The sequence below is a fragment of the Strigops habroptila genome, chromosome 7, assembly GCF_004027225.2.
Source record: "Strigops habroptila isolate Jane chromosome 7, bStrHab1.2.pri, whole genome shotgun sequence".
Lineage (NCBI taxonomy): Eukaryota > Metazoa > Chordata > Aves > Psittaciformes > Psittacidae > Strigops > Strigops habroptila.
In genome coordinates, this window is record NC_044283.2 from 54,065,124 (window position 1) to 54,091,246 (window position 26,123).

The window sequence follows — 26,123 nt, forward strand, 5'->3', positions numbered from 1 at the left end:
TTGTTGGAGAGGATGCTTGCTAGAAGTCAGAGGTTTAGCACAACTATTCTGCTTCAGATAGGCCTGCTGCAAAAAATCCTAAGGCTGAGAAATGAAAAGGAAGCTACACGGGGATGATGGGATCAGAGAAGTTAAGAGAGGAGAACCATTCAGGAGCATGAAGAGACAATAAAGTAGATAAGGCTGAGTAGCAAAGAAAATAGGCTAATTCAGCTGTCAGTTGACTTTGTGATGATTGGTACAGCTAAGCTCTCTTCTTTCAATTTTCATGCATTTAATGTCATATCCAGATACTCTTACATGTTACAGAAAAGCCTTAACAAGCCTTTTCAGCTACCTGGCATCATTCTTCTGATCTACTGGATGTTTCAAAAAATGTTACCTCTTTTCCTAAAGAGGTTGAGAATATTTCCTATACTTCTACTCAGTGCAGTTGCCTAGAATCACCTTGATTTTCAAACTTGCAGATAGAGACAATAAGAATTTATTTTTATTGTTCCCCGATCTCCCATTTCCCCCTACACCCTCTGTCAAGTAAGAACCTGCACTCTTAGTATTTATTCCGAAGCCTTGTTTCCTACAAGAAAAGCATTTCTTCAAATGCTGCTCTTGTGTATAGAAGGCTCTAAAGCTGGAGGCAGTGATTTTGGATACATATATTTTTAGATAGAAAATCAATTTTTGGCTTTGGTCGTAAGGGAAACTGGTTTAAAGAAGCTGAACCAGTTCTCTTATTTCATAGCTTCTGAAGCATGGCTGATTTCATACAGTTTGAATACTAAAAGCATTACCAAAACCAAATAAGCAGTTGTCCCTCCCCCCCAAACCCTACCCTATAATAATATCCAAAGGAAAAAAGTAGGATAAATTTATGATATGGCTTTTTCTGCTTATTTAAGTGAAATATTGAGCAGAAAATGCAAAGTTTGTTTTCAGTTATTGCTTTGTTAAAAAAAAAAAAAAAGAAATCAGTGTAGTCTAAATCAGTTCTTCTCTTTCCCATGAGCTTTAGCAGGGAGTATAAATTCCACAGAGTTTCAGCATTTTTTTCCTGAAATTATCCAAGGATGTTCTCAATAACATGTAAGCCTTTGGAAAAAAAACAGTTTGGAAAATTTACTATCTCTGCTCAGCTTTTGGTTATGAAAACAGCTAATACAGCAGTTTTTGAGGAATGTAAACTGTATGAGGTACGAAGATTAGGCAAATGGGAAACAATCACAGGGTTTGTAAGTCTCGGGAATTAGCAGAGAGTATGTGGGGGAAGCTTCTGCCCTTCAGAGGTGCTTCAAGCAGTCCCAAGCTGGGCAGAGGGGAGAGCAGCCTCCCTGACCGGGCAGCCAGCGGCAGCTAACGACAGCCCGCGACCGCGAGGGCCCGCCCGGCCGCCCGCCGCCCGTCAGGAGGCAGCCGAGCCACCCGCCCGGGGCAGCGGCCGGGCCGGGCCAGGCACGTGCGGGGCGGTCTGTCGGTCTGCCCCGGGCCGGCCATTGGCCTGCCGCCGCTTCCCGCCTCCTTTGAAAGCTCGGGGAGGGCGGGCGGCCCCAGCACCTCGGCAGTCGGGCGGCAGGGGCGGGTCGGGACGGGGCAGGACGGGAGCGGAGCGCCGGGCCGGAGCGGGAGGCCGCAGGTAATCCCCGGGCAGCCGGGGGGCGGTGGCGTACTTCACTTGGAGATGTCCCTCAGGAGGATCGAGGGCGAGTTCGGTTGTCTTTCGTGAGCCTCACTGGGGTCTCTTTGCTCACGGGTCTTCTTACAGAGTGGTAGCGTTCATCAGTCTCCTAAATTTATATGCTCAGCATAGCAGTGCTTGCTTTGGCAGCTTAGTGCTTTATAGTAAGTAGTGTTCTTTGCGTATTTATTTGGTTTCAGCTTCAACTGACTTGTTAAGGTAGGCTTGCTATCTAAGTAGCTGAGCTTGCAGTTGCGCTAGCTGCGATGATTTATAGATGGATTTCTTAAGGCACTAACTTCTACAACACACAGTGGTGGATTCCTCAACACTGGACACTTTTGAGATGCAGCTGGACAGGGTGCTGGGGCGTCTAGTCTAGGTGATGCTTTGTCCTACTTTGGACCATATGATCCTTGAGGTCCCTTCCAACCTGGTGGTCTTTGATTCTATGATGCAATAGTAGGGCAGTGCTTTTGAATTATGATGCTTATGAAGGAGTAATGGGAAAACTTGTCTTACTTTTTTTTTTGTGTGGACTATCTTTTCATCTACTTGTTCAGTTGCCAAAAAAAAAAGTGACATTAATGGTGTTAAAATGATTAGCTGGAGTCATAGAATTTATGTAATCACTGAAATTCATCTAATTTCAACATTGTGAAACTTATGTTTGTTGGGTGTTGTTAAGCATTTAGTAAGTGATGAAGATGCTGATGAAGAATCTCTGTGAATTGAATTTCTGCGTACATTTGGCTGATCTCCCATTCCCCTCTGAAAGAATTTATTATTTCATAATTGGATGGAAATAATCATTCTGGAGTTACTCCATTAGTTTCAAGGTAGGAGTGTCAGCTAGCACCTTCGTAGATATAATAGGGCTGCTGTGAGAACCAGGATACAGGATATAGTGTCAGGCCTCTATAGAGGTATTCTGCAGGATTACCCTGATTTATACCCTACTTGAAGAAAAAGCAAGGAAGAATTGTGCAGGAGCATACTTATGGGGAAGTATGGGACACTTCAGTATACAATACTGATGTATGTTTTCATCTTTCCATAACACAGCTGAAATAGAGGCTACAAAAATGTGTGAGCTCATTAGAACACCTGCTCATACAGTTCATTAGTTCTGAAACTACTTAGGCTGAGCACAGATACATGGTTCTTCCCTATCAAATTTCTGCATAGATGTCTGCTATGGCTTGACAAGCCATAAAAGCACAAGTAGGCTTTTTTGTACTACTGTTTACTCTGTCTATAAGCTGTAAAGTCAGCCTGAACTATAAACTCCTATGTGGTTCTTGCTTTCCCACCTCCCCACCCAAACCCCATCTTGCAGCTTCAGTTCTGTCCCATGGCAGAACTAAGCAGGATTCTGCTGGTAGCCGCCTTTGAAAACTGCTTGGGTGCCTCTTTGGAAATAGTCAGAATTTTAATGCACAGGCTGGCTGTGTGCGTTTATAGAATTACTGTTTCCAGTAATATCCCTGCTGATCTCATGAAAAGGGGAAAAAATAAACAGTAATGAAAAAGATGCTGGGTTTGTTCCAGCTGAAAGAAACAGTACTTTTTTCCTCTCAAAACTCTTCTTTTCTCCTCCCTGGGAGGTGAGAATGTGATTTGTGTGTTAGTCTCACCATGGAATTTTGTATGTGCATGAGAGTTTTCTTTTTTTCTCATAAAATAAGTCGTCATTCTGCAAGTCTTAAGTCCTTTCCCTCATAATTCCTGTCTGAAAAGGACCTCGTGAAGTTAACCTAGTTTAATGATCAAGAGATGTGCTGCTAATTCAGATGCCAAGTTTTGTGACTTCACAAATATGCCACTTGCTCTCAAAAGTTTGTTGCTATGCAAGACTTGCAAACGGTAGTTACCAAATTGGTTACAGACCATCTCCCGCAACCTGCTCTTCACAGATGCACCTCTGAGGTCAACGAGAGCTCTGTGACCAAGGTCTACACTTCTTCAGCAGGTCACCTGTGAGGAGGGGCTTGTGGAGTTGGATGTGAAGTCTAGCCTTGAACAGAGTGAGCTAGTGGACTGTTATTCTTTGCTGTCTCAAATGCAGTGGCTTCAAAGAATAATATTTAAAGCCAGTGTTTAAGGTGACTGTTTAAATAATTTAGGAGAATGCCAATAAGTTTTCCCTTCTTTCAGTCCTCCTTTCTTCAATGGCTTTTTTTTCCCATTAAAAAGGGAGCATGTCCTTTAGCATTTGCTATATTTATATGTATGTTTGCATGTAGGTATTTTTTTTTTCCCACTCTCTTCACTATTTCTACCCTTGAACTGTCACTGTCAGCCATTATCTTCTTTGTATAGCATCTTCAAGTAAACCCCAAATAACTTGCATGTGATTAAGTGTACGCAATTGAGTATGTGCATGGGTCTCTGTAACCAGTTAAAAGCAAATACCCTGCCCATGGACCCTCTGGGTTTTTTTTTTTTTTCATTACTTTTAAAGGATTACCCGATTATAGGAACTGGGGTCTAGCGGCTAGGAATGCTGTGAGGTTCCAACAGACTCCTTTGATTCAGCACTACAGGTGTGTGAGCTGCTCCTGCTGCTCACAAAGCGTCAGGAGCAGCAGTGATCTGGCTGGGTTGTTTACCTGGTTATAAAACGCTGTTGGTGTTGAGCCTGCAGGAGGGAAAACCTGGCATCCTGTGTATATCGGCTGTCTGCCCGTCCGTGTTGGATCGGGCAGAGCTTCCCCGTCCCACAGAACTCTGAGAGTGCAGAAAATGTTTCCACCCTGTGCTGGAATAAAGCAGATTCCCCCTTCCCTTCCCCCAAGCTTTTGTGGACACAAACAAAGTGTGAGCAACCGCAGCAGAATAGCCAATAGCGGGGCGAAGGGGGCTTTCCAGGGACGTGACAAACACCGGTCAGGCGCTGCCCGTGCAGGCAGGGCTGTGACGCCGTGCGGGGGGACAGGTGCGGGCCGGCAGGGCCAGCTCCGAGCCTTCGCTCGGTGTGCGGGAGCCGACACCTCGTTACCCCCCACCCCCGCCGATCACGTGTGCTTGTTACACTGGAAGACTCCCAACGCAATCTGGTTGCTACGTAATGATGGGGAACTTCTACCTAGAGAGGGAGGAAAACCCTACCCTCACACACCCCAAAACCCCATGCACACAGCAGAGGTTTCGGTGACTCATCCTGCATTTGAGGACAGGGTTCGGGAACTTATATCCCCTGGACAAACCGGGAAGCCTTCCCCTGCTCGGAGCTGGCTGCGGCCCCGGGCACCTCCTCCGCTGCGGGAACCGCGCCTCTGACGCCGAGCTGGCTCCGAGAGGGCAGCTCTTATCTCTCCACCAGCGCTTTATGGGCGCAGTATTCGTGTCGGTATCCCGTTTGGCGAGCTGGCTTAACCCTTTCCCCGCGGCGGCGGGGCGGGGAGCAGCCGCCCACCAGGGACAGGCATTAGTGGTTGAGGAGGCGGCGGCCGTAGGCACGGCAGAGGGGATCCGGGCAGGCAGGGAGGCCGTGGAGGGGCACCGGCATCCCCGCATCTGCCAAGACCTCGCGTTCCCCGGAGGCGGTGCCGTGCCCGGCGCGGTTAAGACGGCTCGGCAGCGCCGGGAGGAGGCTGGCGGCGGGCAGAGCGCGCGCGCAGAGCGGGGAGCGGGCTGGTCCGCGCCTCCTCGGCAGCCGGCACCTTTCCCGTCGGGCGGGCGGGGCCTGGGTCCCGGTGCGGGCCCCGGCCCTGGTGCCGCCGGTTTTTCTAGCCCTGCCCGTGACTGGCAGCAGCGCCGGGGTGAGTCACGGCTTGGAAATGGAGTGGGCGGGTGCGCGTGCAGGAGAATGAATGATGTCAGGGCGGAGCGCGGCTCGCGCGGCCAGCATGAGGCCGGCGATAAACACGGCAGCGCCGAGCGAGCGCGGCCCCCCGCGACCCCCGCTCCCCGCCCCGGAGCGCCGCCGGCCCGGCCGCTGCTGAGGGAGACCTCTGCGGGGAGTGTCGCCGCCGCTGACGCCCTTAACGCCAGTCCCCTTCGCCAGGAAGGAGAAGAGTCTGAGAGAGGAGCCAGCGCAGGGCAGGGGAAGGTACAGATTGTGGCAAACTTTCTAGCTGCTTCTGCGTGCTGCTACCTCAGCGGTGGGAGTGTCTGGCCATAAGGAACTGCAAAGCTCAAACCTAAGAGCCCCGAGGCTCCAGAAACGGTTTCCAGCCGCCTTTAGAGGAGGAAGTGCCAGCAGTGCAAGCTTTTGTGTGTACAGCTGAGTAGGTAAGTTGGGAATGGCACAGGTGGATTAAACGGCACGGCGTACCACAGGTACGCACCTGGAGAACTTCCTTCACAGAAGACCTCTACGTGAGAACCGGACAGAGACTGGGAAGAGCAGTCCTACATTTGCGGTCTCTTCCGTTTCTAGAGTATGTATGTTTTACCTGTAAAATCGTCTTAATTCTACTGCTGAAGAGCCCCCCCCCCCCCCCCCCCAACTAGGGAGGGCACCTGCTGTTTTGATTTCTCTTGCAAATACGCAATGCATGGAACATACTTAGTTTACTTGTGAAATTGTATGCTCGTGAGGTGGGCAGTGTGTGTATACATATCACTTAGAGCAGTACAACGTGCTTAGCTGAACAGGAGGGGACTTCAAAATGCCTGATTCTAGCTTAGGAAGATGAAGGGTTAGTGTAAGGATCATAATGGTGGTGTAAAGGTGCGTTGCTATACGGTTTGTTTGGGGTTTATTTTGTTGCTGTATGTCTACTCTGTTGAAGCAACTCTTAAACTTCCTGAAGTGCAGCTGAACTAAACTTCTTGACTTAGTGACAGAGTGCTTTTCTATTAACATTGTATGGTTTCTTGTGTAATTTTAGCTCAAAATCCTTGTGAAAAGTAGTTAATGATTAATTTTCTGGCAAGATAATAAAACTCCTGGAATATAGTGTAGGCTATTTGTTGTTCAGTGTAATCTGTTTCAGATCTTTTTATTTGATTCTTTTTTGAAGGCCTTAGAAAACCATGTATCTGTTTATCCTCAAACCACTTAACAGCTGTTAATTTATACTCAATTATATAGGTGAATGGTTCCATAGTGGTATTAGCTAAACTTGAGCAGGTGCATGGTGTATTCTGAGACAGTGGGCCTTACAGGAGTTTTGGCAAGCTTCAAGTTATGTTTATTAAATGGTTTATCTAAAACCAGTCTGTTTTTAAATTAAGCTTAATGTAGTTGCTTATGTGTGTTGTTATTTGACAGGGCAAGTTTTTGGAGACTGTATAGGCTTAGATACCTCTCTGTGAAACCAATAACTTCCTTATTTTAACCTAACTTAAATGACGTAGGGCTTAATTTCCTAGAAAGGTCAATGTGCTTGCTTCCATTCTTATTCTTTTTCCTTTTGGGTAGGATTTACAATGCTTTTCAGTAAAACTTATAATCCGTGTCAGATTTTAGAGAAACATATGCTTTTGTCTCTGTCCTTCAGGAAAATATTCAAGTATACCCTATGTAGTAAGTGCAGTCACAGGGGGTATTTGGACAAATCAAAATGGTGGTGGTGGGGAAAGTTCAGGTGAAATTGTAAGGTGATGACAATAGTATGTAGATAAAGGCCCAAAATGGGATTGGTTTCTGAACTGTCCTTGAAGTAAACTTACACAATGGAGAAATGAGAACTTGAAGAGAGCAAAGGTGGATTATTTATTTATTTATTTATTTATTTATTTTTTCCCTTCTACTCTTCAGTTGGTTATCTGAATCTAGAATGACTTTATGTGTTCCTAAATTTTAAATACTGAGCCATGGTTGACATGTCGATGAGCATCTGTTTTCCTGGGTCATAAAAGCTTCCTTTGATTCTGATACTGTAAGACACACAAATGATAGGGCTTAACAGTCTTGTTTTCATAAACTTGTTTTCTTCTGAACTCAAAACTTAATGTTCCATGTAGTCATCAGGAGTATTATATTATGGATGCAGTATTGTGGAAAACTTTATGTTTCCTTTTCAATGGGGGGAGGGGGGGAGAAGAAACAAGCCCCACCCCCACATATCTCCCTGTCTCTGGGAGAGCTGAATAAGAGACTTAAGTATTTTTTATTCTAAAAACCAGAGAATTCTTTACTTACAGTGTACTAGTATACCAAATACAAGTATGAATACAAGACTGGAAAATGGTGTTTTGATTTTTAAGGATTAACAAAATAATATCAAAACAAGTGATGGATTTAAAAAAGAGTAGTTTTTCTTAAGAATCAGGGAATGTGAAAGAAGGTTTTTAAGGAAATGTCTCATCACACTTGATTTTCCTAGTATAAAAATGGACTTTGAAGATGCAGCATACATCTTCTGTTTGAATTTTTTTCTAATTTTGATGGGCTGGTGGCCTGCAATGTTCTTTGATACTATTTGTGGGGAGTGGACAATACAGATGCTGTGACATTTTATTTAGCATGGATATGGTATTGCAGTAGTCTGAACAGATGCTGGGAAGATTAATGTAACACTAGGTCTACTGTCTTCAGAGATCTCTGTCTGTCTGCTGGGAGAATTGTTTGTACCATGGACACCACTGTCCCCAAAGATGCTGCGGATGCTAAGAATGTCAGGCGTCCAGGCACCGCTGTCCCAGCAGATGCTGAAGACCTTAAGAGCTGCGGATGGGGAAAGTTTTATGGAACACAGATAGCTCTGTCTTGTCTGTTCTGCACCAGTTTGAAAGATATTTCTTAACTATACTGAATCTGATTGTTCTAGTGTGGCTGTAGAACTTATAATAACTGCAAGTGTCTTCTGTTTGAGGAGACTTGCTTACCACTGTGTACCCCAGAATAGCTCTTGCGTGGAGATATGTGTATGTACAAAGAATAAAGTACTTCTTAGCAATGTAGTTAGTTTTAATAGGACTAAACTGTGTACTAGAACCAAGCTTCAGGAAAACCTGTTACTTACCCTCCAGCTAATGTATATGTAGTATCTGTAATAGAAGGGGCCTACTGTTCCTTGAGGTCATGCTTGTGGTTGCTGAGTAAAACTTCCTGCCTTTCAGTGTGTTAGGTCCCTTTCAATATGTGCGGTGTCAAGTATGGGTCCTCTTGTTCTTTGTAGTCTGGCATTAAGAAATATTGAAGTCTAATCTGTATGGGTGAAGAAACTAAAATAGTTTGTCAGAGTATGTGAAGCTGTTGAGTTAATTATTGCAAATAAAATGGTTCTTAACAACAGTTTTCAGGTCTAAATCCTCAAAGAAAATAATTCTTGAGCATGATTTTACTCAGGAAAACTTAATTGCATTCACTCTGACAAGAGAGTTTTATAGTAACAAAGCACATATTCAATATTTAACTATTTAATTTTCCAGATAAAATACTTTTTTTCTCAGATGTGTAACTCTAGAAAAGGAGAACATCTTGTTCACTTGAAGGTACCTGACCAAAACAGCAGGTATCTTGCTTTCATTACCTTCCTCAGTTTATGTAGGTTAATTTGCAACTGCCATATTTAAGTTTCAAGGATATCACACTTGTGTTTTGTTTTTTTGGTTGTGTGGGAGGTTTTTTTTTTTTTTTCTTTTTTTTTTCTTTATAAGCTTCATAAACCAAAACTAAGTTGTTGCTATCACAGTTGCGTGGAACTGTGAGGCTTCCAAAAGGTGAGCTTTGCCGCTGCACAAAGCAGTGTCTTATTATTCCTGGATTTTAGAGCTAATTTCTTGCTGCTCCCTTCTGTAGTCTTCTGTTTCTTTGTATATTCAGATTTCCTTGACTGAATCTTACTAGAATCCTGTGCAGCGTTATAAGCTTCACGCTAAGATTTGCAGTGGTTTTGTGCATGTGTGGTTACTGATGCAAAGCAGACTAGGGTTGTACACCTGCTTTTTCTTCAGGAGAGATGCTGAGTCTTTTGGGTGCAGCACTGAATGTTTTGGAAAGTTGCATCAGATTAATCTGGGTGATTTAAGCTGAAGTGATGGAGAGAATTTATGGACATTTTTTGCTTAAGAATGGCTAACTTTTTAAGTTAATTCAGGACTATTTTTGATATAACAGTAATCTGGAATCTTAAATGGACTGTGTAGAGTTCAGTTCAGTTTCTTAGACAAGATGTAAGCATTTCATGGCTGAAACTTAATAGTTTGGAGTACAAATAATGATTGATTGTATATCTTCAGTTATAGTAATGTTACTTTGATGGTGAAAGAGATGGATGTTCTGAAAGAAATTGAACAGATTGAACAAAACAAAACCAGGAAGCTAAATACACTTAAGCCGTTCATTCTAATCCGCCACCTGAGAATTTACAAACTGCTTGCAGGGTTTTTTTTAATCACTGGTTTTCAGAAGCTCCCCAGGCAGTTAGTAATGTTCTTAGTGAAATACGATGTTTCAGAGGCAGGTTTACCTGTTTTTTGTCATAAATCAGTGTGTCCCATATAAAGTTACGCATCTCCAATATCTTAGGCCCAGGTCAGTATTGCTACTACCGTGAACTCAAATGTTCACAGGTGAAGTTTTAAGTACTAATTGGGTTAAATCATACTAGTATTCAGTTTTTATCTTCATGCAAGTTCATATGGCAAACTAGCAAAAGTTACTGGAGTTTGCATTTGTAAGGGTGCAACTTATGGGAGGTTTTTTCTTGTTTAATCATAGATCTCTGGTGTTCACGCCTCTAATACTAGAATTTAAATTTGGTTGGTTGATTTGTTTTTAAAATCTTGGTTAACTGTAAAATAAGTGGGAGATTGTAACTCTATCAGAGTGCAGGAATCTGTCCAGCCTCAAAGAACAAGCCTCTGGCAGAACCTGTCTAGAATCTGGATCCTGTAAGACCTAGCTTAAAGCCTTAAGAAAAAGGTAATGGTTTTCCTGTCTTGAACTGTTACTGCAAGTGTTTTGGCATATGTTACCTCCCCAGTATATCTTTAATAGAACACTTGTATCTGTAAAAGTCCTTTAGTAAGAAGTCACCTGCTCTCACTGATTGTTTTTTTCCTGATGAAATGTTTGCATTTCTTCATTTTTCTCTTTTTTAGAGCTTTTATTCTGTTTCACCTCCTAAGATTTTAAACTGTTGAGTGATGAGTGATGAATGACTTCTCACAATTAGTTTCAGTTATGTGAAATGTACTTAACAGTGACAAAATGTTTACTTATGCGCACACCCAAGTTCCTGCTTATGTTTGCTCTAGTGCTAGACAGTTGGTTAGTGGAGCAGACCTAAATACGGAGACAGTCTCCTTATTTAGGTGACATAATTATTAAAGGGAAACAGCAACAGAGAAAGTCATGCCTCATGGTTGTTAATTCTGTCTTTCATATGGAGGGCATGATGTAATCCTGTAGCTTGAGAGTTCTAATACATTTCTACAGTAAATACAGCTCATCTGGTTTTTGGGGGGGGGGGGTGTGTTTTTTTGGTTTTGGTTTTTATTTTTTTATTTTTTTTTTTTTTCACTTCCCCACATCAACCTTGTAAATGGGCAATGGCACTTGCTATTTGTAGAAGCTTTATAAGGGTGCCAGATACCACTGCCCAGGTCTTGGTTTGAGACTGAACACAGACTGTACTGAAGCAAACTGTTCCCATCACTGCCACTGCCTCAGAAGGACATTTTAAAAACTGCAATGCTGTGTTACTGTCTTAATAGTCCTAAAAACATGCTTAGTATAGAATTCTCTTGTTTCATCCTCTGCCAGTTATTCTTGATCAAATTTATGTATTACAATTTCAATATAAACCCAAAAGCATTTATACTGAAATTTTAAAGGCAATTTTTTATTTCTGGTTTGTTTGCTTAATGTTGAGAGAAATGAATTGCTTTATGGATCTGCTTTGGATTAGTTTGTACTTACTAGTTTTTCTGGTGACTTCACTTCTATGCACTCCTGAAATAGTTATCAATATATTGTTTCTTAAAAAGTTAACTTCTTTTACTTTCAGTTCCCATGTATTAGGAGCCTGACAAAGTTCCTACTAAAGCTTGTGGTTTTCCCTATTTTCATAATACTGTACTAATCTGTAAGGATGTTATCTAAGAATTCCTTACAGTGCAACTCTCAGAAGCATCTGGTTTCATTCTGATTTTATATACCATTTTGATTGTGTCACTTGACAAGTGTTCATTCTTTCTTCTGGCATTCTACCTTGGTCTTGTAGATGCCCATGAGCACAAAACTTGGCTCTACTTAGTATGTAACAAGGACAGCTTAAGACACTTGCTCAGCTGCAGTTATTGAAATACAGATGCTGGGTCTGCTGTTTTCAGGTAATTGTTTTGTTTCACTACATATGTATATTTTGTACACCGCTATAGGAAGTGATTTTGAAATTTTTTGCGAAAAACTGACAACACTACTGATTTGGAAAACATGTCCTAAAGCTAAAGGTGGTACTCCAAAGTGAAGTTGTGTTTCTTTCCATTCTGTGAAAAAGAAGATTGACGAACAGTTTAAATCCTATATTGACTATTAAAAATGATCATGCACTAAAATAGAAAACCAGCTATTTTCAGTGGTTTTGTTTTCCTAGAAATATATTAACTTCCATGATGGACTTAGTCTTGAGAGGAAGGGCTGTGGTATCCTGTTTGGCTCTGAAGCAAGAAGTATTAAATGCTTTGCTCCTTCTAAGGTGCCATAGCAAATTTGGAAGTTAATATGAAGACAATTTTCTGAGGAGTTGAGTGTCACAGATTTAAACTTCTGTCTGCTGCAGTGACTGTGTCCTGAATTTGCAGACACTATTTAAAACGCTTCATCTTAATAGTACTTACCACCATGAAACTGAATCTACACATGCTGTATAGCTGAATGACAAGCTTGCTCCACCGAGGATAGCTTAGGATTTTTTCCCTTTTTTTTTTTGTGGTAACCATGGTCATTAGCTTTCTCTGTGCAGTTCTTAAAATTGGCTAAGCTATTTTCATATACACAAGCAGGCGTGAGTATTCTGATAAGCAGTCATTTCTTCTGTGTAGAACAACTAGTCTATGTAAAATAGGGTGGAATAATGTGTATGCCTGTGGTAGAAGTCAGTAGCTTGTACTGACTTTTAAAAGCTAGAAAGGTGGATGAAATACATGTCAGCTGACTGACCATGGTGCAAGGCACAAAGCCTGTCAAATATCAAAACCATAGTAGTTGAGCTAAAGAAATTTTCACCTCTAACGAAAATCTGAATAACTACACTTCTTGTCTGAAAGTATTTTTCATTGATATGTAATGTAACTTTTTTTTTAAAAAGCATAATTGTACAGATTGCAGGCAGTTTATACTTTTCTGTGTACACTGCTTTCTAGTCATTGGCCAATCTGAATCAGGTAAGTAGCTGCCTGGCTTAGTTTTAGTCTGTAGGATCAATGTTCCCATAAATGTTTTCTGATTTGTTTTTGTTTGTTGTTGTGGGTTTTTTGGTTTTATTTTTTTGGGGGGTTTTTTTTGGTGGTTTGTTTTGGTTTTTTGGTCTTTTGGGTCTTTTTTGTGGGTGGTGTGGTTTTTTTGGTTTTTTGTTTTTTGGTTTTTTTTTTTTTGTTAATTTGGACTTAGAGAAAGCTTAAAATAACCACTTCAATATCATAGGGTTTGGACTGAACTCTAGCTCTCTTACATTTGAGGAGCTCAGTGCTGAATGACTGAAGTTATAATGGGATGCAATTCCCACTTAAAGGCCTGGAGTGCAGAGAAGAGTTGCAGGAAGCAGGAGGAATCTGTCCTACTGTGATGCATTAACTGCAAGCACTAGAACTATGTTCTTTTACTTTACCTACCTTAAGAGCGTGCATGTGTGTGTGCTTTCTTCCTATTCTTCCTTTGCATCCTGTTGTAGTGAAATCAAACACAAAATTTTTTAGCACTGCGAGCCTTTCTAGAATGCGTGTTTAAGGCAGCACAGTTTAGTCAAATTTGGCTGCGATGCATGGAATATGCGGAAGAGGTTGTTCGTTATCAAAGTCTGTATTGCACTTACAAGGACAACTGCAAGAGGAGTATTGTACTTAGGCCTCACATAATTTGATCAAAGAACTGCTATATTGATTAATCTTCCGTAATACCTACTATTATGAAAATGCTTACTCCGATTTTAATGCTTTGTATTACTCAGCAGATGTTAGACTGGTATTACATAGCTTATGATATGGTCGCCCATAGCTGATAATGGAACATGAAAAATGTACTTACACATACATTTTTAGCAATATTCTATAGTGTTTTCAATTAGAAACTGGTTACAAGCCTTTCTCCTTTCACCAAAGGACTGTTTACTGCAGGACACAGTATTTTTGTTGTTGTATACTTGTAATAGTGTGATTCAATGGAGTAAAAAAAACAGTCTTAGTGGATAGAAAATGTGTTTTTACTTAGGATTACTTTATTGCCTTGTTATGACTGTTTAAGAGAAGTGTTTCTACACCTCTCCTACCCTCTTTTCATGAGTCCTCTAGGTCTAGGACACTTCAGAGGTTGAGCTAAAGAGCAAAGACAGCCTCTGCTTCCTTTCCCCCTCCCCTCCTCAGTGCTGTGTCACTTCATAATTCCGGATATGTGAATTGGAAGTATGTGTACATCTAGAAAATGTCTCCACTTTCTTAGTTTAGAATTTCCTGGGCATTATTTGAACTATGAAGTGGCTGCTGCTTGTTTCTCTGCTAAATCTCACCATCTTTGATATAAACTCGTTAAGAGCAAAGGTCAGACTTATTCTGAGGGAACAGATTGAAATGCTTCACCTGACACAAGTCCTTTTGTGGTGCTGAAGGCATGTAGGCCAGAAGTACTCATGAATTGACCTATACCTTAGCTCAACAGGACCTTATTCCTGAGGACATCTCAGGAACCATTGCAACTGGTTAATCAGTTTTGGCCTAATGTTTAATATACAGCCTGATATAATCTAAGTCTAGCCTTGTCTGAGGAGACGTTTTTGTCTGTGGTTACCTCTTAGCCAGGCAGCACCTATAGAGTGAATGCCCTTGAGGTATGTTTCCACATAATCAAGCTGTATTTCAAAGGGATCTTCACACTGGTATGTCAGACAACATACAGCCTCTTACCTAACAGTTAGTACTTTAGAGAAAGTATGTATGTGTGTGAGCTCCCTTTTGTCTGGTGTTATTCTGCTTCCTGTATGTGTGGTAAAATTGGTTCATATAGCTAAACTATATGAATAGTATCTGTTACCTAGATTTTTTTATTTGTTTGTTTTGTAGGGTTGGTTTGGTTTGGTTTTTTTTTTTTTTTGTTTTGTTTTGGTTTTGTTTTGGTTTTTGTTTTGTTTTGATTTGTGGTTGGTTGTTTTTTAACTTTGCCTGCTGTGAAGTCTAGACTTCAGCTCAAATGTTGAGAATTAGTGGAAACTTTCTGAAAAGTGTCTCAATACGTGTGTGGGAATATTCAGTGTTCTGGTGTCTGAACATGCTTAAGAAATTTTACTACAAATTCTGACCCTGGGCTCTTCAGGTGACTGCCCTGACTGATTCCTTGTAGAGTAAGAGACCACAGCTTGTGCCGTCACAGATCTTGTGCTGTTGCCCTGTAGAAGTAGTGTTTAACAGGTTTCAATTAGTTCAAATAAGTTTCATAAATCTTGCTGTCAGACTGGTGGAAGCTTTGGGAAGCTGAGAGCTTTCTCTGAATAGTCCTTTTAAGACTGGGGTAGTTAATTACTCTGTTGGAATTGAACTGTTGCAGAGTTGAAAATGATACAACTTTCTTGAGTGTTTGTATAGCTGTCATTGTAATATAGGAAGAAACATTTTTGGCTTTGGAAGATGTCTTTAGTCAAACGATGTGACACTCTGGCTTATGACCCACACGTTTGAGTATTCAATAATTTAAGGCAGTTCATCATGTGCGTTATATTAAACAAAAGAAAATCTGATTTGCTCAGAGGCTGGACATGATTTTTGGGCTTACTTGTTTCCCAGTCTGCTGAAATGCCAACAGTACTATGTAGAAAACCTGTTTCTTGTGTGTTCTTTGTCTTGAGTGAGATTTTGAATGATGGGAAGTTTTAGGAAGGTATAATACATCTGCTGTAGGGCAATGATCCTGCTTTCTGGAAAACCTGAACTATGAAATTCTAACTCAATTTGTATTAACCTGTAATATCAGGTAAAATTGCATGGCCTGGACTGTTTGCATGAACTAACTCTACTGCTGCAATGAGGGGAGGGAGCAGCTTAACACAGAGTGGAATTTGCTGGTGTCCCAGCTTTGACTTCTGGTTCCAGCTAAATAAAAGATGCTCCTCTGGGCAGCAGCTTGTACGGCAAGTCCTGAACCAGCCCCATCTTTGTGTCTTGTCTTGATAAATCAATTTGAAGAAATTGCATGAGCTGGGATTAGTGACAAATGTTTCGGGCCATCTTCTTGGGCTGTCCCAGCTGTCATTAACATCTTAGTATGACTCAGGTGGTAGGGTTGTGGTCTAATGTACACAGGTCTTCTGTTTTCTTCCTAATGGGTTTGCATTAGTCTAGAGGGCTTTTGTGTGTCTCCTCTGCAGTGCTGTGATCGCCACTGTGGAGGTGTTTCGTATTTGACAATGTCTGTCATGCAAGGCATGGTTAAAGTCGTGACTATCAAGTGAAACTGGCATGGCTGACCTTCTAGATTAAGTCCCTATGAGACTTCCCTTCATGCCCTTTGCCGTCTCTCTGGAATAGATGTGATCTTAGGATGATGTTGGAGCCACTGATACTTGGATGGACTGTCCTGCTCCTGGCAAGATGATACTTTTCCTGAGGAGAGTAGTTAACAGCAGAGGCATGTGCAATGGCTCTAGCTGTGAAACAGCCATGCCACAGCAGTTCCTGGAACAGCTGATTTTAGCAGAGGCTAGATTTTGCAAGCCCTTGTGCTGGCCTGTGTTTAGCACAGTAGGTACCTTAACAGGTGGGCTGGATTGCTGTAGTGCGGTGTTGATGAAAGCTCTTGAAGTCTAAGCCACTATTGTGTATAGCTTCCAAGTTCTGCTCTGGGCAATAATTCTCTTACAGCAGGAGCAGGAATATGTAATCAGGTGTCCTTCATGAGAAGACACCAGTTGGTAGACCGGAATAATGATTTTTACTGTGCCCTAATTTTACTGAGTTCTCTTCTTTTAAAACTGATTACGCTATTTCCAGTTGAACACTTAGTTCTTTCCTTAGACCTTGGTAACTGATCACATGGAATGAGTTGATTCACCATTTATTTACTGTATGCCATGGTTGCTTAGCACACATTCACAACATTCGCTGAGCTTGGTGAGTTTAGAGATGGGTGAGACTGACTTTATTCTCTTAAACAGTTTTGTCAGCTGCAGTTCTGGCTGCTGCAGTGTGTTTTGGGTGAACAGTTTACGGAATCTGTTTGTCACCTCACAGTTAGTCTTTCCACATTTCAGTTAGTCTACATAACACCTCTATGTCCTCCTTTTCCTCTCCCAAATCAGTGTATATATAGATGTCTGGCTGGACATGGGCTAAGAATGCTTACAAATGCTTTCTGAATCATTTTTATAAAATGCTTTATTTAGAAAGCAGTATTAGAGCTCTAGGACTTCTCATGGAAATGTGACCAAGAACTATGAAATATATTTGGAAATAACTTTTTCCAAATGTCCTTTCTGAAACGTTTGATCACACATTCTTTTCTCCCTTCCCCAATTTCTCATAGATTTTTCTCATAGACAGTAAGACAAATGTCAGAACTGGACTTGGGTTCCATCTTATATTTTTTTTTGCTGTGGAAATAGTGTTATCACTCAAAATTTAAAATGATAGTAATGTTACTGTTCAAGTCTTTAAACAAAGAAATGGAAAATAAACAATATTCAGCTGCAGCACACTGTGCAACTGATAGGAATGCCATTTAACAAGCAGTTCGATTGGCCAGCTTGTGTTTCCACTTCACATTCATGCTCAATGAGTTTGAGTGATCGTTTACTTTCCTATACTTCTAAAGATAACAGGTTCATGATGGCTAGAAGCTTCCCTTGGGCATAACGGGTAGCTTACAGAGCGGAAGTTGCTACTTGAGATATGCGATACAGTGTATTATAACAGCATTCTTTACAGATTCAGAGTAACCTCAATACTTTCACACCAGACTTTACCAATTGGTAGCATAAGATCAGTGTAACTCCAGTTATTAGGCTATTAATTTCATTTATACCTTTTTAGTCAAGCTGTGCGTGCATGGACTAGATGTAGATGTTCCAAAGCAGTTGTCTAATGCTACAGTAAGAGACTCCAATAATGGCTTTTCTAGGAGCAATGCTGAAGGCTGTTGGCTTGCAGGAATATTTTTATTCTTTCTATTTTACGAAATAGGAATTTGGGATGAGCATCACTAACTTTTGTTCTTCAAATCCTTTCTAACTTAGTTCTTTAAATCCTTTTTAAAAGCTTTTAAAAAGCAATACACTTCTCAAACTCTTAGCTGAGGAGGAAAATAAATGAAAGGGTTGTTGTGAATGGTAAAAGCCTCCTGAGAGGCTAGGTATAAAAAGATTTTGTTATTGCAGTGGTGTTCAATGCAGGGTTGTTAAATGCTAAAGGATTGGAAATACTTACCAAAGGCTGCAGTTTAGAAGGAAATTAATGGAGAGGTTTGAATTATTTTGGCGATGCTTAGGTACAGAGGTAAACAGTAGCTCTGTGAGGGGCAGTAAAAACACATTAATAGTGTTCTCAGCCTCTTCTGACCTGTATGGTGAGGCTCAAATAGAAATTGCAAAATGCCTGGGAAAGATTTTTACCGAAAGAATTTGGATGCTATTTATAATTTTATACTGCTGTCCCACCATTAACCATCCTCTTGAAATTTCCTTTAACAATGATACCCAGTGTTGTGAGGAGATAGCGTGCCAGGCCAGAGAAGAGATAATACTAAGGAAATGTGTTCTGTTTGTCAGTCTGTGGCAGAAACAAAAATGAAGAAGGAAGTGTTGAAGTGCATAGTACTTAAATGTTTAGTATTTAAAGCTAAACAATGCCGGTTTCCCTGATTAATTAAATAATAAAAAAGGAAATGTTTTTTCTTGTCAGCATAATGTGGAAAGTATTTTCTTCTATTAATAGAAAATCTTGAGCTAATAGAACACTTGAACAAGTTTAAGGAAGACCTTGGGACTGCATTGGAAGCTTAGATTGTGATGACTTCTTTTTAACAGTTTTAGCTGTGTAGTGCTTAAATTTGATGGGTAAAATTTCAGTGAAAAACCCAGTTACATATAGGAAACTTGATATAATTTTGGTTGTTGCATACTAGAAACTCTAATATATTATGAAAGGATTCTGTGCTGCCATCCTAATCCCCCTACATAAACATCTGTGTGTTGATCATGGTAATTGCTAAAATTGCCTCACTCTTAACTTCTTGGTGTTAAAATTTACCTGGTTTTGCTTCTGAAAGTGTGGCATGAAAAACTGGGGATGGGGGGGGAAAAGTGAGGGAGAAACAAACCTTCAGTGTGTGAGCTGTATGTAGATTTGAGTGCAGCTTGAGGGAGCTGCGTATTCCCATCTCTGTTACTGGGGGTGTTGGTTGTGATAGGAGAGTCTTACACTGTTTATGCTTGGTGGTAGGTGGGGTTAGGAACTGGTGGTTGTGGCAAGAAGGTAGAGTGGAGGACCAAAATAGGGAGCAGATCGTGTTTCGGGATCAGTTCCAGCCAATCTGTATGTTTACTGTCAATGACAGAGAATGTGTTACGCCTGTACCATCCTTCTTAACTAGTATTCATGAAGCTTTCCAGGCAGCTACATCAGAGTTGAGCAAGCTGAAAGCTATCTGGGAGTTTTTAGGGGGAAAGAGAGGAGAAGGTATTCAGTGATTCTTTCTGGATTTGTTTGACAGCATGTAGCGCGCTAGATTTTTAGTGTTGGCATAGAGGGTAAAACATTGATCGGGATACATATACAGGATACTCTTAAGGGGTGGGGAGAGATATTAGTGTTGCTGAAAAGGGATGTTTTCGTTGCTTGAGCCTCTGAACACAGCAAGTAGATCCTATGAGGAGATCCACAATTGGTAATGTGCCAGTCAAACTGTGGGATATGAGATGCTAGCTTATAGGATGATCAGTTTTAAATATGCCCGTCCTAAGAATTCGCGTGGTGTCTTTCTGCTCTCGCTGGATGATTACAGCTAATAGTTGTCTCTTTAATGTCATATGCCTTGCAAGGACTAATGTCTGTATTAGACTTTAAATGTGAGTTACGAGGTATGGACCTCTATGTATACTTCAGTGCTAAAATGGCTTTTGTCTGGGTTGTACAGCTTGTGCATGTATTCCTTACTACCTGCTAATGTTACAAAATACTCTGCAGCTTTAAGCTCACTTTAAACTTTTAGAAAGGGGGTTTTTACTGCTGTTGGAAATATTCAATAATGTCATAAGTGTGACCCCTTATTTTTGAGTTGGCACTGCTGCTTTTTAGGAATAGTGCAGGGAAAAAAAATTGACAGACATTATATTCTTAATACCCAAATATTTTTAGGGTGTATCACTAATAAATTTACTCTGTGTGGTTTCCTCTTCTGATGGCTGATAAGCTGCAGCAGAGTCACTTTAAAGTACGTATTAGTCACTGTGATTCCTCACCACCCTATACTGAAAGTGGTGACTAATCTCTGGGTCTGACTTTCCATTATGAAGTGCAACCTTTACCCTTGGTAACTGGGTGGAGGATTTCACAAAACAGTCTAAAACATTCCTGCCTTCTGTGCTGGCCTCCTCATCCCACAGCTGGTGATCTGCAACTTTTGTGTGAGTTAGGAAGGATATGTGGGGCATCAGATGTGTTGCTAGGCTCTTAACAAATCTTTAAACCTTGCTGCCTCCTTGAGAACCACCTTGCTTTGGATCATGGTTCAACAGCATCTGCAATGCTATAGCAGTATGAAAGCAATTGTCAGTGAAAAGCCTGAGATGCTCACACAGCAAACTATATAAAAGCCTGATGATCCAGAGGTTTCTTATGGCGCTCTTCTGGAATTATTTTGCTTGATGAGACTGAGGTAGTACACTGGCTTCCACTCTTTGTGGACTGTTTGTAACAGTCATTTTTAATGAATGGAAAAAAAGGTTATAAGGCCAACATTTCTTTGCAATGTTAGAAAGTATGTAGTGGTAAAGCACCTTTTTTAGCTGTTATTCAAAAGCAGCTGATTCAGTGCTTAAGTATCAGTTTGGGTTAGCAGGCTGTTTTGTCCAGATCTGAAATACTGAAACAGACTCATTTTGGAGAGAATGGATTAAGTAAGATGAAAACTTAATATCTTTCTGAAGTGAAGAAGTTGTGAGGGAGTCTTTAGCCTATTGGAAAAATGTCAGGATTTCTTTCAGCTCTGTTGAAAAGGGATTTAGTAATGTGGATTGGCAGTGAAGGTAGCCAACACTGTCCTGAGCTGTATTTAATAGGAACATAGCCAGGGTTTATAGGGAAGTGATTATTTCTCTCTGTGCAACACTTAGCTGTATCTAGAATACTGTGTCTGGTTTTGGGTCCTTGATCCAGGAAAAACATAAGCTGGAAGCAAGCCCAGCAGAGGGACCACCAGGGTGGTAAGGAGCACAGGTCCTGTGAGGGGAGGTGGGAACAGCTGGGTTGATTCATCCTGAGAAAGAGAAGGCTCAGGGGGACCTAACAGCACCTCCTTCATATCTGCAAGGATGTCATCAGGAACATCGGGGCCAGGCTCTTCAGGATGAGACACGAGGGGTATTTGCTTTTATAAAAAGAGTAAATAAAAAAAAAAAAAAACCCAACCAAAAAACCAAAACAACAAACCACCTAAACCCACACACCACAAAACCCTCCATACACACACCCCCACCCACCCAAACACAAAAACAAAACAAAAAAACCACCACCACCAATAAGAGCCCTAAAACTTTTTCACTGTGGGAACCACCATGCAGTGGAACAGACTGCCTGGAGGGGTTGTACACCTTTGGAGGTGTTAAAGCTACCACCGGATGAAGCACTGAGCAATCTAATCTGATGTCATAGATGATCCTGGCCAGAGGCCCAGGCACCAGAGGTTTCTTCTAGCCTGAATTACTCTTAGTGCTTCAGATTCTGATATGACTCTGACCATTCTAAAGTCTTTGCTTTAGGAGAGACTGTTAACCTGTAAATAAAATGTGTCTTTGTTTTTGCCTATACATGTGGATTATTGCCAGAATGGGTTACTCTAGCACCAAAAGATAACAAATAATTGCCATTTAACAGATACTGTGACTTTGGCCCTTAAAAGATAAGGGTAAATAATGGAGAGGGAAATCTAAGGCTGTGGTGATGTCAGATAAGAAGTGCCTTAAAGGCATCAGACTCTTAGTTACCATATATGATCCTTTGGAGTCTGGGAACCAAACAGCTTAAAGAGTTTGAAGATGCCTTCAAACAATTAAGGCAAACCTATTCATCGGTGTTCAGAATGATATCTACCCTGTTCCCCTTGCTTAGGTAGTCACTGGGACCAGGTTGGACAGGACTTTAAGCAACCTGGTCTAGTGGAAGGTGTCCCTGCCCATGGCAGGGGGTTGGAACCAGATGATCTTTAAGGTCTCTTCCAACCCAAACAGCTCTCTGATTCTGTGAATATTTTTTGTGCTTTTTGGGACTTAGTGTTTCAGAAACTTGATGCTGCTGTGGAACACACTGAATACTAAATTCCAGGAAAATGGAAACTAATATCCTTCTTAATAGTAAGAAATGTAAAGAAACAGAATTCCACAGAACTGGTAAAACTTGGATTGTAGAAATAGTTAACCAGTAACCTTGAAACTTTTCCCCTCTGTCTGGGTAAGTGTAGGGATTTAGTCCTTAAGACAGCTTCTGTTGGTACATTAGTAATCCTAAGTGAGAGAATTGCAAAATCCCTCTCTCTAGAAGTAGAGGGAGTATCTGCTTTATTTCTATTACTGAAAAGAGTTTTATACAGGGTAAGTAGTTAATGCTTTCTATAAAAGTTGAAGTTCATTGCAAGGACAATATGATGATGATCTTGGTTCTGAGAGCATTTCAATGACAATTCTGTAATACAGTTTTATCTTACTTGCAGTTCTTTAGCATCACGTGAACAAGAAATGTGTTGGCAGCCCATTAGAGAATGTTGGTAAACTTATAACTTTTGGATAAACTGCAATTCACTTTGTGCATGTATTTGTATATTGTAAGCATAAACATTTTATAGCTGAATGATGACCATAACTCTGAAAATAATTATACTATAGGGAAATAGAAATGATAAGTGAAGCTGTTAAACTTAGTCCTGTTTCTGTGTACCTGAATGTACTTTGCCCAGATCTTGCTTAGCAGTTGTTTTTTGGGAGTGTTTTGTTTGTTTGTTTTTCCCCTCAATGGTCTGTATGCTGTGAGGCACACATACAGCATGGAAGAAGGAATACTATTAAAACAGACTTCAAATGATTAAAAAAAAAATAAAAATTAGAGAAACCCTGAAAAGCTAGTTTTTATTCTTTGGTGTCAAGGTAGTAGAGGCTACCCAGCTTCTTTTCTAGTTCTGGTCCCATACATACTCCTAAAAATTTGACTGAAGAAAATACAAACTAGCCAGCAGTTGTTTCCTTCTAATTGTGATACAGATAACAATATGGTACTATAACTTTCTCTCATGTTACCTCTGTCATATTTTTCTTCAGTACTTTACAGACCTTTTTTTCTGCAACTACCAAATACAGGAATGTGTTACAGCTGCCTCAAATGTTTGAGCCAACCTTAACAAAAGTAAATGAAGTTTAAAAATACTACTGCTTAGAAACCTTTTCCACGTCGTATATGAATATGTAGCTTTCCTTAATGTCAGAGTAGATCATTCTTACTGTTCTGGATGCTCTTGTTCCAATAGTATTGTTTGTATATGGCACAACAGGTTAAGAACTACTTATCTGGAAAGCCTGTCCGAAGCGTGACTATTCAGTCCATAATAAATTATAGAAGTTAAAATAGTTTGAGAAATGTTACAGAAGTTCCAAGTACGGCATGAGAAACACCAATTGTGAGCTAACTTTATGTGAAAATGACCTTTATGTGAAAATCGGATGACTAACAAGCTAAATAAAACTGCTTGTTATTCTTCAGTTCTAGCATAAAGAGCCAAATGTAGACATGCTTTCTTAACACTTGTCTCAAAGCTTTACCCCCAGTCAACTATTTTCTTTAGAATGACAGCCAAATGGGGATGTGGAGAAATAAAGGAGCTATTTGCATGGATGCAAGTTGAAACTCAGGATAAACAGTTAGGACTTCTGCTGCTCTTGCATCTTTTTCACTGCTAAGATTTTCCTTTAAATACGTTGTTCCTTGTGGCAATTACAAATTCTGTTGTCATACTGCTGGTTAAGAAGCTCTGCTCCTTGAAGAGGGTATCTATTTTTAGATGGTATTGAAGTTTTTTCCAAAAAGAAAACTTGTTCCTGAAACCTGGGTGTATCCGTTACAGGAATTTTATTTATCCTTTTGGGTTACTTTGCTTACTTTATGTGAGTCTTTGAGACTCACCCAGTGGATGTTCCATATCTTAGAGCAATTGGGTTTGATTTTCAGACCCTAGATGTTGGCAAGATGGCCAGGTCTGAGCATCGCTGCCTGGTTACTGAAGAAGTCTAAGGTCTACTATTAGGCAGTTTATGGGCATCTAGTGGTTTGGTTATGGAGGCATTGCAGGTTTGACAAAAGAAGCAATAGGATGTTTAACCTAAATTAACATTAGGACAACATGGAAGCTAAAAGGAAGGAACCCTTCATGTAGAAGGGTACTTCAATGTATATGTGAATTGGGATGGAACTTGGCAGAAAAACCTATGTACTTCTGGGGAGTTCCTTTTACAGCCTGTAGCAGAGAATGATTAGGCTGTTTGTGCTCTTTATCTGTCACTTGTCCAGCCAGTCAGATTGGCAGCAAGGGACTGAAAGCTTCACACAGAGTGGTTTTGTCTTTCATCAATAGATTCTGTTTTCTTTTGGAGTATGGGAGAAACAGGTTGAAAAGGTACTATAAAGGAAAGCCTTTATGTTCTTGCAGATCACTGATCAGATGATACATAGACCTTGAACTATCAATGTAAACAAAGTTTTGACCACAGTATGCACTCTGCTTGGAATAATCTTGATGAGCCATCAGAAACAGCAGATCGATATACCTTACAATCCATTTAAAAGTACCAGGAAGGAACACAACTTTTTCCTGCAAGCTGTAGGTATAATTGCTTTAATAAGTTAATATAAAAGCTTGACTGCCATTGTACTTTTAGGTTGTTAGGTTATTGTTCATCTGTAGTTCAGATGCTCTTTGATCTTTAAGGCTTACTTGGATGTCATTAAGTATCTGAAAAGCTTCCTTTTAGTTATGTTACTAGGAGTTTGAGGTATTTTTGAGGAAGAGAAGGAAATAAGTAAGGCTACTACTTACTGTGCTGCTCTCTGTTTGTCAGAAAATGCATAATTCTAAAAATGTTTCACTGTGCAGGATATAAAATATGTCCAGTTTTGCTGATCCCTACATCAGTGACTGCTGTGTGTAACATTGTGTTGAGAAAAAGGGTCTTGACTTAGGAGGTGATTGCTAGGTAGGTCTGTGTTCCAAAACTTAAGCAATTGGACAGGTTCATATTTTTTTTCTAGATTGTCACTTAAGCATTCTGTCATATGCTTATCTTTAGTAGACAGCGAATAGAATGTGTGTGTGTGTGTGTGTGTGTGTGTGTGTGTGTGTTAAGGACTTGTGAAAGTTGAAATGTTGTTCTGCTACTACAGTTTCAAGTAAGCTGTTGCTTTTGCAGCTTCTCTATAAGAATATTCTTTGTAGGAAGCATCTGAGGGCTCACTGCCTGCCTCCTGGCTTAATCCCCTTCTCCTAGGGTAGCAGAGTTTACAGTATGATTAGTAAAAGGGACAGAAAGTGTCTGAAATCACAACTTGTTTTCTTGGGTGGTGTTTTTCTTTGGGGGAGTGGAGAGTTGTTGTTCAGGGTGTGAGTCTGCGTAGTTGACATAAACGTGTTGATCAGGGATTTAAGAAAGGTCAACCAATGATAGTGGATTTCAGAAAAACTGCTGAGAGTTAATTTAGAAATGCTTTTTGGGAGATTTATGAAAACAATACTGAAATAGTCATGTTTGGGATCTAAACCTTTACCCTTTCTCCTTTTCAGCAGTAAAAGCAGCAGCTAGCAAATCAGTGGGATTTACATGCTGACCGTGTTAAATGTCTTCTCTACTTGGGGGATGAGGGAAGAGGGACCAAAACATAAACACCTGACTTTCCAGGCTGTTTTGGTTTTAGATTGTCCTTGCTATCAAGAGATCAGTTACTGGACATTAGGTTTTTACTAAGCAGACTGTTTTTTAGTTAAGCCAAGTTCTGTGATACACGGTTACGGAGAAACTCTAGTTTCCATCGTGATGACTTAATGGTACCTATAGTGTGGCAAACTGTGGCAGCCTGTGTTGGCATGCAGAGACTTGAAGCG

General features: G+C 40.7%; 1 protein-coding gene across 4 annotated transcripts in view; it reads left to right on the top strand.

The window, feature by feature from the left end:
- The first annotated feature begins 1,576 nt into the window (after positions 1 to 1,576).
- Positions 1,577 to 26,123, top strand: part of SGMS2 (sphingomyelin synthase 2) — a 35,646-nt gene continuing 11,099 nt past the window's right edge. The window contains exon 1 of one of the 4 annotated variants that reach the window (XM_030492724.1): positions 1,577 to 1,630. The gene's annotated coding sequence lies outside the window, so the exon portion shown is untranslated. Of the gene's footprint in view, positions 1,631 to 5,312; positions 6,058 to 26,123 lie in introns of those variants that run through there. The other 3 variants (XM_030492722.1, XM_030492721.1, XM_030492723.1) reach the window with 3 other exon arrangements.